The 13,886-nt window shown below is 37.1% G+C and overlaps 1 protein-coding gene and 1 long non-coding RNA gene across 7 annotated transcripts in view; one reads left to right on the top strand and one right to left on the bottom strand.

Annotated features, from left to right (window-relative positions):
- LOC137239718 (uncharacterized) overlaps positions 1-13,886 on the top strand; it is a 442,599-nt gene that overhangs the window by 91,398 nt on the left and 337,315 nt on the right. The window lies entirely within an intron of this gene.
- Positions 142-3,297, bottom strand: LOC137242123 (uncharacterized). The gene is made up of 2 exons (XR_010950083.1): positions 743-3,297; positions 142-680 (listed from the first exon to the last, which is right to left on the bottom strand). It is a non-coding gene; the product is annotated as an uncharacterized lncRNA (long non-coding RNA).

Genomic DNA, 13,886 nt, shown 5'->3' with positions numbered 1-13,886 from the left:
AAACTAAAATAGTTTAACATAATTAAGGTTACGTACGTTTTAATGAGATCTTTTAGGGTGTTTACGTAACGTGTTTAAAAAATATTGTTACGAGCTTAATAATTATATCGAGGTGAGCTCCCAAATTATCATTATTGCATATTGTTAATTTTAGTTAATAGTTTATTAATTGATTATCGTACAATAGTAAAAGTGCTAAGATTAATGAAGCTAACTATGGACTTTGATGACGTAGATGAGCTTATTAACAAAGCTGTTGGAATCAAGAGTTTAGCTAGTTTTAATATATGATAGATGAACTCTTGACTGCGCTCAATGTGACTTACTGTTTATTGAGCTTTCCCAGATAGTAAAGGTTTTTTAAAATTATTATTTGCACTCAAAATTGATCAACAAAGCGTATACGTTAATCAGCTCAAGTTCATCAAGAGCCTCTTCACCTGACTTCATTTTGAATGCAAAGTTAGGTTATGTTATGTTGAAGACGCTGACTGGTACACTGTGATGCTTAAAAAAAAAGCTTGAATTCCATTTCTGCATTAGGCGTGAAAGAAACTGAACCAATTCGTCTATATATGGTGAAGCAGATTGTCCTCGATTTCGGCAGAACTTAGATTTTTACATAGTCAGGGAAGTACTTGCTTCAAGGCATGTCATACATCTCATGACAAAAACTGCATCTGAAGAAAAAAGGTTTCAACATTTTGTTACTCTTCTTGTACCTGTAGTCTGTTGTACTCACCATCTGGCAAATAGAAGCCAATCCATGCACGTAGCAAGAGCAGGTGCAACGTTCTCACAGTAATGTCCTTGTTTTTGTTGTTGGTGTAGCGTTAAGAACACTCCCCGAAGGTTTTGTGATAGACAATTGGGTTGGAGAAGCTATAAATTGCTCTACACAACCCCTTCAATCGATTTAGTAATTTAGGCGCCTCTTACGACGGGCATACCTGCCGCTGGTATATTCTAAGCCCCCTTACCCGCTCGGGGAGGGGGGCACCAATGTCCTATTCCCTCTTCTTGTAGCACTAAGGAGACTCCCCGAATACTTGCGGAAAATTAAACAATACATGCGAAGCTCAAGACGTGCTGTGATGCGGTTGTTAGACTCAATGCATTCATGTCGTAGAGCGGCATCAGATTTGGCCAAACCACTATTCTGGGAACCATCCCAACAAAAAACTTTTGTCAACTAAATCACACTACTCCGACCCTTCCTCTATCAGAATGCCGGAGCGACTCGAACAGAATGATATTTCCACTCCATATCTAGAATCTAAAGCAGTCTGCCTAAATGGCTTAACAAATAGCAATGTGGGCGGTATAATATACTCAAAAGATCATTCGTTCTCCTTAAGTATAGGGCTACTTAACCAATGCAGCATCTTTCAGGCAGAACTAACAACCACAAAGTAGGCTGCTCATGGCTAATACCTAAGAATCTCACATATGTTAAAATCTACTACGGCAGTCATGCAGCGGCCAAAGCTCTTCAAGGAAGGAGCACTTTCTCAAACATTGCAATAGATTGCAAACAATCGCTACATGAACTACAGAGAAAGTCAATGTTAGATGGACACTGCAACACACCTGTTAGGTGTTTCGACAAACCTGGCCTCAAGTATATGAGAACTGAACTAGGTTCTTTATCAATCTCATACGTCTCTCCTTAGGTTCATTAATAAAATAAATAAATAAATGCAAGGCGCGATAACCTTCGAAGATATTTCAGGTCGAGCTTCATTGCAATTTGCGGCGCACAGTGGCATTTTTGCTTGGTTTAGACGCGAAAAAGTAAAAATTTTAAAGTTTTTTCTTTGAAATTTGAATGCGGTTTGTTTTTAAAATGTCCACAGTATATAACGGTAATTATCATTTCTTATAATTATTGTTCTTTATTGAATAATCTTCTGTCAAACTGTGAGTTGTTGATGACGCGCCAAATAGTACAATTTACAGAAGTAACATAACGCGTGGTTTAAAATTAAATAAAACTTTGTGGTGAAACAAAAGGTAAAATATTTTTTGGTTATTTAAAATCTACATATAACTATATTATGTTGCAAGTATTCAATAGTTTTTTGGTTGAGTATTTTTTACGAAATTATGAGTTTTTTAATGTGTATTATTTTTGTGCTGAAAATATATAAAACCGTGAAAAGAAAAGCCTGTCAAAAGTTTGAACCCGGCTGTACCACAATAATTCTATATTTATTCAATATCATTGCATTTAACTCAAATGATTCTTCATCCCCCTATGTCCCTATTTTGATATAATGATGACCACAAAAAGAGAGTTTGGGTTGCAGAACGTGGCCAAAAGCAAAAGGATAAAGCCGTTTGAGACCACGTGTGTACTGTTTTAGGGAGGGAGTAAATAGAGACGAGGGATTGTATGATGGATTCAAGAGAACTACACCAAAGTTAATTTTCTGGGAAAGTTTGCTTCATTCTTTGAAGAAGATAAGAAATTTAAATAGAGGTTTGTTCAATTGTGAACAAAATAACAAGATAAGGCTATAAAAAAAGTTTATGTTTGGGGTAAATTCAAAAATTTTGGAGGGGGGATCCAACCCCTAAACCCCCACCCCCTTCGCCTATCCTCACTGAAGGGGGTAAAGCATACAAACATATACACTTGGTTTGAATGAAATATATTAATTTTTCAGTGAGTTATTAATTTTTCGCGTTCCTGTTAATTTTCCCTACAAATTCGCGAGGCCGAACGGCATCTGCAAGGCAGATGAATTTTCATTGAGGATCTCTTCATGGCAAAAATACACTGGGAGTGTTTGCTTAATCACTTCCGAAGGCCCAACACGATTAGAAAATCTTTTTTATAAATTTTTGATGTTACTTGCATCGAGAGTTGAACCCAGGATCCTCGGTGTGGTAGGAGGCATACTGCAACTGATCTCAGGAAATTTTAAGGTGTCTATTGTGGGCAGAACTCTTTGGGAGAGAAAATCCATATGCTGAACCTGATTTAGATTTCTGGTTTACGGATATATCTGAATTTCTTGACGGAAAAATGGATCGATACCATTGGGATGCTACTCCATTATTGCTCAGGCAAAAATCCATGCAATAGAAATTTGCGGTAGGGAATGTCCACGAAGAGAGCCAGGTGGCACTGCTTGCCTTGCAGTTGTTATTGTTGTAGCAGTGCTTCGCCCCACCCAATAGGTGCGACCGATCACAGATTGTCATCAATATCCTCTAACGGGAGTCCAAGGAAACTTGCTGTTTCAACAGGGGTGGACCATAATGAAAGGAGTGTTAGAGGCGTTGCTTTCACATTACAATTAAAGAGATGGTTGGTGTCATGTGGGGACACATTGCAAGCGGGGCATTGATTCTGGATAAGTAAGAGTTTAGCCTGTTACAGTATCTAGAACGAAGTTGAGCTAGAATGACTTGCGTTTCCCTGGGGAGTATGCGTTCCTCTTCCGCAAGTTTTGAGTACTGTTCTTTGAGTACTGGACTCACCGGGCAATTCCTGGCATAAAGGTCCGATGCCTGTTTGTGGAGTTCACCGAGGACCTGCTTGTGTTTTTTGCTTCATACGTCTGAGTTCTCAGATGCCGTATTTTCTCATAATGCTTACGTAGATGACTCCTTAAGCTCCTAGGCGGTGTTGGCTCATCATTTAGATGTCTGTTGGGATGCCCAGGTTTCTTGGTATTCAACAGGAACTGTTTGGTTAGCATCTTATTTCTCTCCCTGATGGGGAGTATTCTCGCCTCATTATGTAGGTGGTGTTCTGAGGACATAAGGAGACAGCCCCTGGCGGTTATGAGAACAGCATTTTGGCAGACCTGTAGCTTCTTCCAGTGAGTAGTTTTTAGGCTTGGCGACCATATACGGGACGCGTAGCATGCAATCGGCTGACCAATTGCTGTGCATGTGGTAATGAGCGTTTCTTTGTCTTTTCCCCAAGTACTGCGAGCAAGGGATTTGAGGATTTTATTACGGCTCTGGATTTTCGGTGCAATTGCGGCTGCATGCTCACCAAAATGTAGATCCTGATCAAACATCACACCCAAGATTTTGGGGCAAATTCGCCCCATCTAATTTGCCTTGCAGTCTTACACAACTATTTCTAAGCTAGTGTATGAGCAAAGCACAAGATTTTATGAGGATTGATTCCGGGGTATCAAGGTACGGAAGGTAATAAACAGGCAGATTACCTAGTCAAACGTGCTGTTATAACAGCATTCTATAGTTCAGAACCCTGCTGTTGACTCACAAAGATACACACTAAAGAAGCCAAAAGTAGAGAAGCCAAGTTCTCGGTTTATCGAGTTTCGGAACCCTAGCTTCTGTTCGAGAATAAAAAGGAAATAAAAATATGTTAAGCATTTCCTTTATATACATACATACATATATAGACAAAAATCACCGAAAAATGTGACCTTATATAAAAATATATTCTTGCTGAAATTTGATTTTAAAATTTTGACATAGAAATTGTAAAAATATTTATGAGAATTAAAAACATAAAAGTTCTAGGTGGAAGAGAGTAGTGCCTTATTTATTACCAGGTGAAAAACTTATTTTTTAAGTCGGAATGCATACAATACTTGTATGTTTACAATATAGTACATATCACAAAAATACGTCAAGCTACATTAGTTTTTAAGCTACTTGAAAATTGTTCATATATACCAAGCTTGAATTGTTGCAAGTGAGTATGAAGATGAAGTTCCAAACTTTTAGCTCAGTGGGAGGTCCTCTTTACCCCCATTCCGTAGGATTTTTCTTAACATCCCAGTTCATGCGCCCCTATCGATCCCTTTTGTTATGGTTGTATACTGTCATCGGCCTCTGAATCAAGTTTGAAATTTCAAGTCTCTATCCCATCGAGAATTACCTAAAAGACGGTTTAAGTTCTCATCTAATTATTTCGATTCGTGCGCTACCTAACAGATTTTTTCCCCTTTTGTTGCATTGTCTCGATGTCTTAACCTATCTATGAAGGTTTACGTTTGTAGCTCAATGAGAAGTTACTTAAAAATCTATTGCAAGATTTGTATTGAAAATGCGTACAAGCATTCAACCGACCTAATATAATGGAAATAATAAAAAAATTATTGTTATATAAAACATTGTGGCCAGTTTTCCCACAATGTTTTCTGGAAAAAGGGTAGATGGACAAAGAATAAAAGCTAGAAAAATCTAAATATTAGTCGAGTTTGGGTGATTTTCCACTCAGTAGTTGATTTAAAATAACACCCCGAAATTAATGTGTCAACGCTCTGCTTATAAATTTTTGAACATCTGGATCATTTATATTTGTAAATATAGTCGGATAATAGGGGTGGTTACATTCGATACTTTGTGATACCACCGCACAAAGTGTTCCACTCACAACGCCCGGTGCCCCAGAATCTCGATCACATATATCAGTTCCAGGAAATGCAGCACAAATCATTCCTTGTGTTAAAATCCTTCCTTCCTCATAATAACGTTCCGCACATTGGGCATGTGATGTTATATGTAATACAGTAGTTTGGAGTATAGGCGAAGGATTTCCATGTTTTCTTGTCCAACCCCATCCACTAACTTGCATTTCTGTGCCCGGGGTTAGTGTAGTTTCGCAACATGATATTGTTTCTACTGTTTCACTTGGGTTAAAGGTTTGACTCAATTTAATTATAGCTATATCCATATTTCCTGTTAAGAAACTAAATTCACATGGATAATCTACCCTCTCCACAGTACGACTTTGTCCAGTTAAATCACGAATATCGGTAACACCAGCAATAATAGTGAAGAGGTTCACATTTCTATTAATCACGCAATGCGCAGCTGTAACCACCCTTTGCATAGTGATTAATGAACCAACACAATCATTCACGCCGCTATAATTTACTGCTACCACATATGGGCTATTCACTATATCCAAATCAACTCCATTTATAATGCGAAATTCCGAATTCGTATAAGTCAAGAAAAAGCAGTTAACCATGATGGACAGGAGCGCGAAATGATAATGTAAATTCATTTTAGTTTAAGATAATTTCCCCCGCTTTTGAAGTATAAAGTGAAGCAAGTTAAATTTTGTGGGCGCTCTTTATACATAATTGGGTCGCGTGAATAAAAAATAAACACTAACTTTTCCCCCATATTTTAGGAATTAGACACAATAAAAATACTTTCAGTTAGAGTTATACAACACTTGGCCCATTTTAGCTTAAGTTTTCAGGTGAAAGTATGTGCCAAAATTCTAAATACCTAATTAAGAAGAACAAAAAAAGGTTTAAAAAACGCTTCCATAGACATTTCTTATTAAAGCAGCTTTATATTTTTGTATGATGTGTACAAAGCGTGCAGTTAATTACTTTTATTGTTTCCAAACTTCTACCGTGTTCTATCGTACACATTCGCAAAACCAGAGTTGGGAGCAGTGCAGTATATTTTGAGCGGCACCACTTCCGAACTTAAGTAGGCTGACATAATCAATATCTTGTTCTAAGTGTTAATCAGGCCTGAATTTGTTATGAATTTAAATATATTTTCATCTTACACATATAATTTTTGTAGCAGTGCGTCTCTCAGTACTCTCGCCTCATATTCGTAAAATTAAATGGGTTTTAGACGGCTTCTATAGGAATATAGACATCGAGTTTACATTGCTTCAAATAAAACATCCTTACTAGGGCTGTGAACTGCATCGGGATTTTCCAACTATCCGGATAAACCGGTTATTCGAATAGCCGGATAAAAAAATAAAAAATAAATGTAAGGCGCAATAACCTCCGAAGAGATCTAAGGCCGAGCTTCTCTTCCAATTTGCACCCGGCTCCTCTTGATTTTCCCTACAAATTGGCCGGACGGGACCTACATGTTTTATGCCGACTCCGAACGGCATCTGCAAGGCAGATGTGTTTTCACTGAAAGCTTTTCATGGCAGAAATACACCCGGAGCGCTACCCAAACACTGCCGAGGGGCGACCCCGCTTAGAAAAATTTTCTTCTAATTGAAAAACCTTATTTCTAAAATTTTGATGTTGCTTTGCCCGGGGTGCGAACCCAGGGCATACGGTGTGATAGGCGGAAAACGCTACCATCACACCACAATGGCCGCCGGGTACTTAGCGAATAGTTAAGCGAAAAATGCGGCTATCCGGATATCCGGATTCGTAAATGGAAAATCCGGATATCCGTATGACCGGATACTGGAATATAAAAGTTGAATATCTGCATATCAGAATGAAACGAAGCAAACATCGAAGAATTATTCCCAAAATATGTTTGTAGATTGTTAAGTTAACGTCAAAAATTAAAAGGCCCAATTTTACAAAGCGTCAATTTAAACTAATAATGAGTGCTAAAATAGTCAGCAAGATTTGGGATAATTTCCAAAAAAGTGAAAATAAGAACAGTGCCATATGTTGATATTATGAAGAAACGCTACAAAATAAATATCATAAATACGGATATCCGGATAGTTTCACAAACGAATATTAAGCGGATATCCATGCCGTCCGGATTTTATCCAATTCAACGGATATCCGTACGGATACTCAAATATGCGGATAGTCCCAGCCCTAATCCTTACTACCCACTAAATATAATGTAACGAATATTAGCATCACTAAGCTGCTTATAAATAAATGCACGGCAACAATAAAGCAGCAACTCTTATGTAGAATGCGTCGAAGAGATATTTCACAAAAACAAATATGTAGTCATCAGCCGAAGTAGTTATTCACACATACACACGCATATCGCTATGGGAGAGGCGTGGACTGCAGATATACATGTATAAAGTTGGCAACTAACCAAGCATGAGATACAACAGTTCGCGAAATTACTAGACCTTAAAATGGGTGAACAAGGAAACCGAGATAATTAAAGCAGCGTAAGCTGAGTAATAAATAATCAGTTTGATTTAAACACGCTATTAGTTGCGAAGTGCAATATAATTGTGAAGTATAATTTTAAACGGAATTTTTTGAATGTTTACTCCCTAAAATTTTACCGTTTGTTACCTATATCTTTAATACTATATTGACCACGTCCGTGTTCCCTGATTGTTGGAAAGTTGCGAAGATCATCCCAATGAAGAAACCCTATGGAGAGTACAGACCCATCGCTATATTGCTTTTCCTGTCCAAAGTCCTTGAAAGTATAATGCATAACCAGATAAACTCATTTCTGACTCGAAACTCACTTTTAAATCGTAACCAGTCTGGCTTTAGAAGCAGTGAAAGCTGTACCACTGCTTTAATTAAAGTCTCTGATGACATCAATTGAGCTGGACTTGCTTCACACATATTCTTACTCTCCATTGTCAGTCGTTAGCGATACAGCTATGAATAACCACGGCGCACAGCTGTCGCACAAATGTTAAGATTCCCTGTGAGAAATTTTACGATGGGGAAACGCAACTGGTAAGACATCGTTTCCATTGTAGCTCATCTTCCAAACATGTTTAGGCTTGTGTTTTTACCATTTTGGGTATGTTATATTTAATAACTTTCTCATACAATATGATTTCTTTTAAATTACTGAACTCTGAACTCCCTCTTTTTCTGAGCTAAAAGAAATTTAGCTTCTGCACAGCAAAAAATTACTATAGAATGTTTAATGTAACTTAGCGAAATAGAAAAAAAAACAATGATGTATCTTTATGTTTTCTTTAAGTCAGCCACATATTTTTTAAACATTTTGTATTTCAATGCTTGCGGCAAATGTATTTGTTTCGGAAGTATAAGTTTTTAAGCGAGTAATCAGCACTATTTTTGCGATATTTGCCGTGCTCAACCTTTTTGACAAACAAAAAACAAAATTTCTCGTGCATTTGCATGTAAAAATATCGACTACCCTTCGAAGGGAATAAAACTTAATGAATTGGGGGACTTGGCAATATTTTAAACTATTTTTGAGTCAAATATAAAATTTTTCGACATTTTTGGTATAACTATTATTAATAAATGCATCCTCTGCATGTTGAAATTTAAAAATAAATTTTCTGCTGGGGTGCTCATGCTCTCCCTCTCACTAATACACTTACATTTAAATTTTTCCGACCACTGAATTAGACACAATAGAAATAGTTGTCCATTCCAGTTATACAACACTCGGCCCATTTTAGCTTAAGTTTTCGGGTGAAAGAAAAAACTTCTAAAAACAAATGTCTTGTTATTGCAGCTTTATATTTTTTTGATGTATACAAAGTGTGCAGTTAATTAGTTTTATTTGTTTCCAAACTGCTAAAGTGTTGTACACTGTCATAAACCCAGAGTTGGAAGCAGTGCCGTAAATTTTGAGCGAAAACACTTCTCAAACTTAAGTAGGCTGACGTAATCAAGATTTTGTTCTAAGTGTTAATCAGGTTTGAATTTTTTATGAATTTAAATGTCTTCTTAGACATATTGTTTTTGTAGCAGTGCTTCGCGCCATCCTATAGGCTCAGCCGATCACAACCCCGCAAAAATCGTTGGATCATGTGGTCCAATGGAGTACTTACCATTATTCTCTACTGTAATGCAGCAATGGACCAACTCATGTTTCTACATGAGTATATTTTAAGCCGATCATTGCCCGTTTTTAACGATTGTAATCTTTACACGATGTTTATTGGGCTGTGGGTACTCCATGGATTACTCTGATGTAATGCGGAGGTGGAGTATATGGTCGAGTCCTAGGACATCACTATGTTAATTGGACCATATTTTTTGTATATTCGTAAAATTGAATGAGTTTTAGACGGCTTCCACAGGAATATAGAAACTGAGTTTGCATTGCTTCAAATAAAACATACTTGCTACTTAACATAATCTTCTTAAAATAAATTGGAATTTTCAGATGTTCTTGCAAGAGTGTGTAGGGTCCCAACCACGATAAAAATGACTTTCTAATTATTAGTAACTCTAAGTATATTGGCCTAGATAAATTATACTTAGGTCGGGGTCTAGACAATTTTTATACACAGCGTTTACTTGTACACAAAGTTATAGTAACTTTGATTAGATAACTGTTGTAGGTAATCGCAGAAAGGATACAGATTTAGACTTCCTAATATCAAAATTATCAGCATCGAAAAAGGCTTTGGTTGGACCGAACACGATAACTTAAGTAAATATTAAGATATCTCTACGAAATTTTGTACTCTAACTTTTCTCTACCTAAAGTGTATAAGTATTGAAAATGGGCGAAATCAAACTATAACCCCGCCCACTTATTCATTATGGAAAATTTCGAATTATAGAAAATAATTATAAGATAGAAGATAAAGTGCTGAAACTTGGCGCGTAGATTAACTTTATGCCTAAACTGAGTAATAGAATTCTAAAAATTTAGTAAAAGGCTGAGCTCCGTCTACATTTAGTTATAGAAAATTAAAAATATAGAAAGCAGTAAACCAAAGGACGTTGAAATTATGAAATTCATTGTGTTGCCAGCGCAATTGTCAAACTCACCTTCCCGTGGCAAATCCTGTTGCTTTAGCAGGTGAGGCTGTGGCGACCCCAAGTTCCTCATGGAACTAGAGAGTGGGGGAGGGATGGCCTGAAGGTTCAGAGTAATCATATTAAATTGTTCCCGAGATAGTCTTGATATTACCTTAATGGCACTTTTTACCGAAGCGAGCCGGATATATGTCCGACAAAGGACCATCGACATCGATAACACTCCCCAAAACCTTCGGGAGATGTCTTTGTCACTACACAATAACAACAACAACGTTTAAATCATTTTGCAGCTAGGCAGAGTTTGTTCTCTTGGTATCTAGATTTGAGTAAATCCGGTTGACGACAGGCCCACTTATTTAAATTAAGTAACATACAGGTTTGCATATTTATGTTGCGTAGTAATATTGTAGGGCAAAGTAGGAAAACAAAAACAAAAAAGGCAGAAGTGCCAAGTGCTCTTGAATTTCAATGCGTAAACATGCATATATACGTTTAGGAAACTAATTTGCTTAACGAAAGGTCGTCCAGGGGTTGAAGTTAAGCCACAAAAGAGGTAACTTTAACAGAAAAAAATAGTTTCGACCTTTATGAGAAGAGCTCCGTCGGCTTTCTATCGATTTATTATTGATAGCGAATTATTATCGTTGTGTTTTTGATATGTGATCAGCTTGTCATCGTCTTCTTATAGGTTCCTTATACGCTTGTTTCATCGATTAAATATTGAAGTTTTATAGGTATCTGGTTTATAACAAGCTCTTGAGTCGTCGTCGATAACACGCCGATAGGAAATGTAATAAAATCAAAAAATAAGAAACAAATCGGTACATTGTTGATAAAGAGCCGATAACTTTTCGATAACACGCCGATAACAAATTGATAAAAATTCGATAACATATTGAAATTTCCACGCTGATAAATTTTCATCTTACGATTAACGGATAACTAGTCGGTTTAAAAATAATTTTATTTTATTTAATTAAATTAAATTTAATTTAAATTTACCTAATGATCAAGTTCTATGACGGCGGCCACCGTGGTGTGATGGTAGCGTGCTCCGCCTACCACACTGTATGCCTTGGGTTCACACCCCGGGCAAAGCAACATCAAAAGTTTTAGAAAAAAGGTTTTTCAATTAGAAGAAAATTTTTCTAAGCGGGGTCGCCCCTCGGAAGTCTCTGGCAAGCGCACCGAGTGTATTTCTGCCATGAAAAGCTCTCAGTGAAAACTCATCTGCTTTGCAGATGCCGTCCGGAGTCGGCATAAAACATGTAGGTCCCGTCCGGCCAATTTGTAGGGAAAATCAAGAGGAGCACGACGCAAATTGGAAGAGAAGTTCGGCCTTAGATCTCTTCGGAGGTTATCGCGCCTTACATGTATGTATGTATGACAAACCACATATATAAGATATAAACCACAAAATAATTTTCTACCTCAGTCTGAAGTCAACTTTCGGAACTATTGAATACACCTGGTTGACTCTTCAATAGTTCCTGAAGTTGATTTCAGAACCAAGTCGATATATGTACATATGTATGTACCAACAATAAAAGAACTGACGAATATATGTTTGTATAACAAACCATTTCATACTTTTCCCTGGTTCCATTTAACTCGGGGTCGCCATTGATTTGGTTGCTAAAGAAACAGCATTCGCCAAGGGTAGATGAAGTTGAAAATTGCGTTGGAGAAGGTATAACTTGCATTGGCAACTCCTTGAAAGGGTTGCGGTACATAACGCCTTAGTCTTCATATAGTAATTACGGACAATAAATTTCGTTTTTAAGTCCTAAAAATTTGTTGTTTTTCGATTTATGTTGAAAATAATTAGGTTTCGAGTCGGAATATGACTTGTGGTATGCTGTAACAGTGACTTGAAGACCGAAGTCATTGCCGGAGATTAAGATGGACAAGTAATACTTGGATTAATTTGTTGAATTATTCAGATCGAACTCTATGGTCCGTTGGAATGTATATCAAATTCGTCTTTGGCTATACACATACATTTCAAACCGGCAGCCTCTACTTTTTTCTTGTAAAATAAAAAAATACAAGGTACGATAACCACCGAAGATTTTAGGCCGAGCTACTTCTCCAATTTGCGTCGTGCTACTTTTAACTTTTCCTACAAATTGGCGGGATGGGACCTATATGTTTTATGTCGACACCAAATGGCGTCTGCAACCAGATGAGTTTTCACAGAAAAGCGTTTTTTGGCTGAAATACACTCGGAGAGTTCCCCGAAACAACTTGGTTTTAAATGAACATCACACGCGTGTTAGGGGGCTTAGAATATACCCGCGGCAGGCATGCCTCTTGTAGGAGGCGGCTTAAATACCCAAATGGTGCAATGGTTTGCCAGCGCTATTTACAGCTTCTCAAAGCCAATTGTCAACCTCACCCATCCGTGGCGAATACTATTTATTTGCCCGTCGAGGCTCAGGCGACTCAAAGTTCCTCATAGAAGTAGGGGGTGGGTGGCGTTTTCCAGATGGTCCTGCTTGTACGTTAGTGGTGCTGGTTACCCAAACATACTGTATGCATGTCCGGCAAAGGACCATCAAAATCAATAACACTTTCTAAAACCTTCGGGGAGGGTCTTTATCGCTACAACAACAACAATGACATAATTGGGTCGTATGAATAATAAAAAAGCAATAGATTTCAGAAATTAGGCACAATAAAAGCATTTTTAAATTTAAGTTTGAGCTATAGAAATCTTATTTTTTTTTCACTCGGCCCGTTTCAGCGTAAACTTTAGAGTAAAAGTATATGCCAAATTCGAACCAACTTATAGATAAGAACAACAAAAGGTTTAAGAAACACTTCCACAGAAATTTCTTATTAAAACAGCTTTATATTTTTTTGTGATGTGTACAAAGCGTGCAGTTAATTAATTTTATTTGTTTCCAAACTGCTAACGTGGTCTATCGTAATACGTACAAAATAAAAAGGAAATAAAAAAATTTTAAGCATTTCCTTTATATAAATGGACAAAAATTATATTTTTGCCGAACTTTGATCTTAAGATTTGTACATAGATATTGTAAAAATATGTATGAGAAATAAAAATATAAAGGTGAAGCGCACTTAATTAACTATATATTAATAAATTTACTGCTTTCTGCCCACTTCCGAATCCAAGTAATATGCTCCACTTTATTACGGAAAACTAGGTGGCATTGCTTGCCTTGCAGTATACTTCTAACCTAGTGTATGAGCCAAAAACAAGATTATATGAGGATGCATTCCCGGGAATCAGGGTCATGAAGGTAATAAACATGCAGATTATCCAGCCAAGCGTGCTGTTATAGCAGCATTCTATGGTCCAGAAACCTACTGTTGTGTCACATAGGTACAAACTGGAGAATCAAAAAGTAACTGGGAAACAAAGCATTTCAGAAAAAACTGGATTAAATATCCATTTCCAAGACAGGCCAAAATAATCATTATCCCAATAACGAAAGT

This window comes from Eurosta solidaginis, chromosome 2 (genome assembly GCF_040869045.1).
Source record: "Eurosta solidaginis isolate ZX-2024a chromosome 2, ASM4086904v1, whole genome shotgun sequence".
NCBI classification, from domain to species: Eukaryota; Metazoa; Arthropoda; class Insecta; order Diptera; family Tephritidae; genus Eurosta; species Eurosta solidaginis.
The sequence above is the reverse complement of the archived record's forward strand: the minus strand, read 5'-3'. Positions and strand labels throughout refer to the sequence as shown.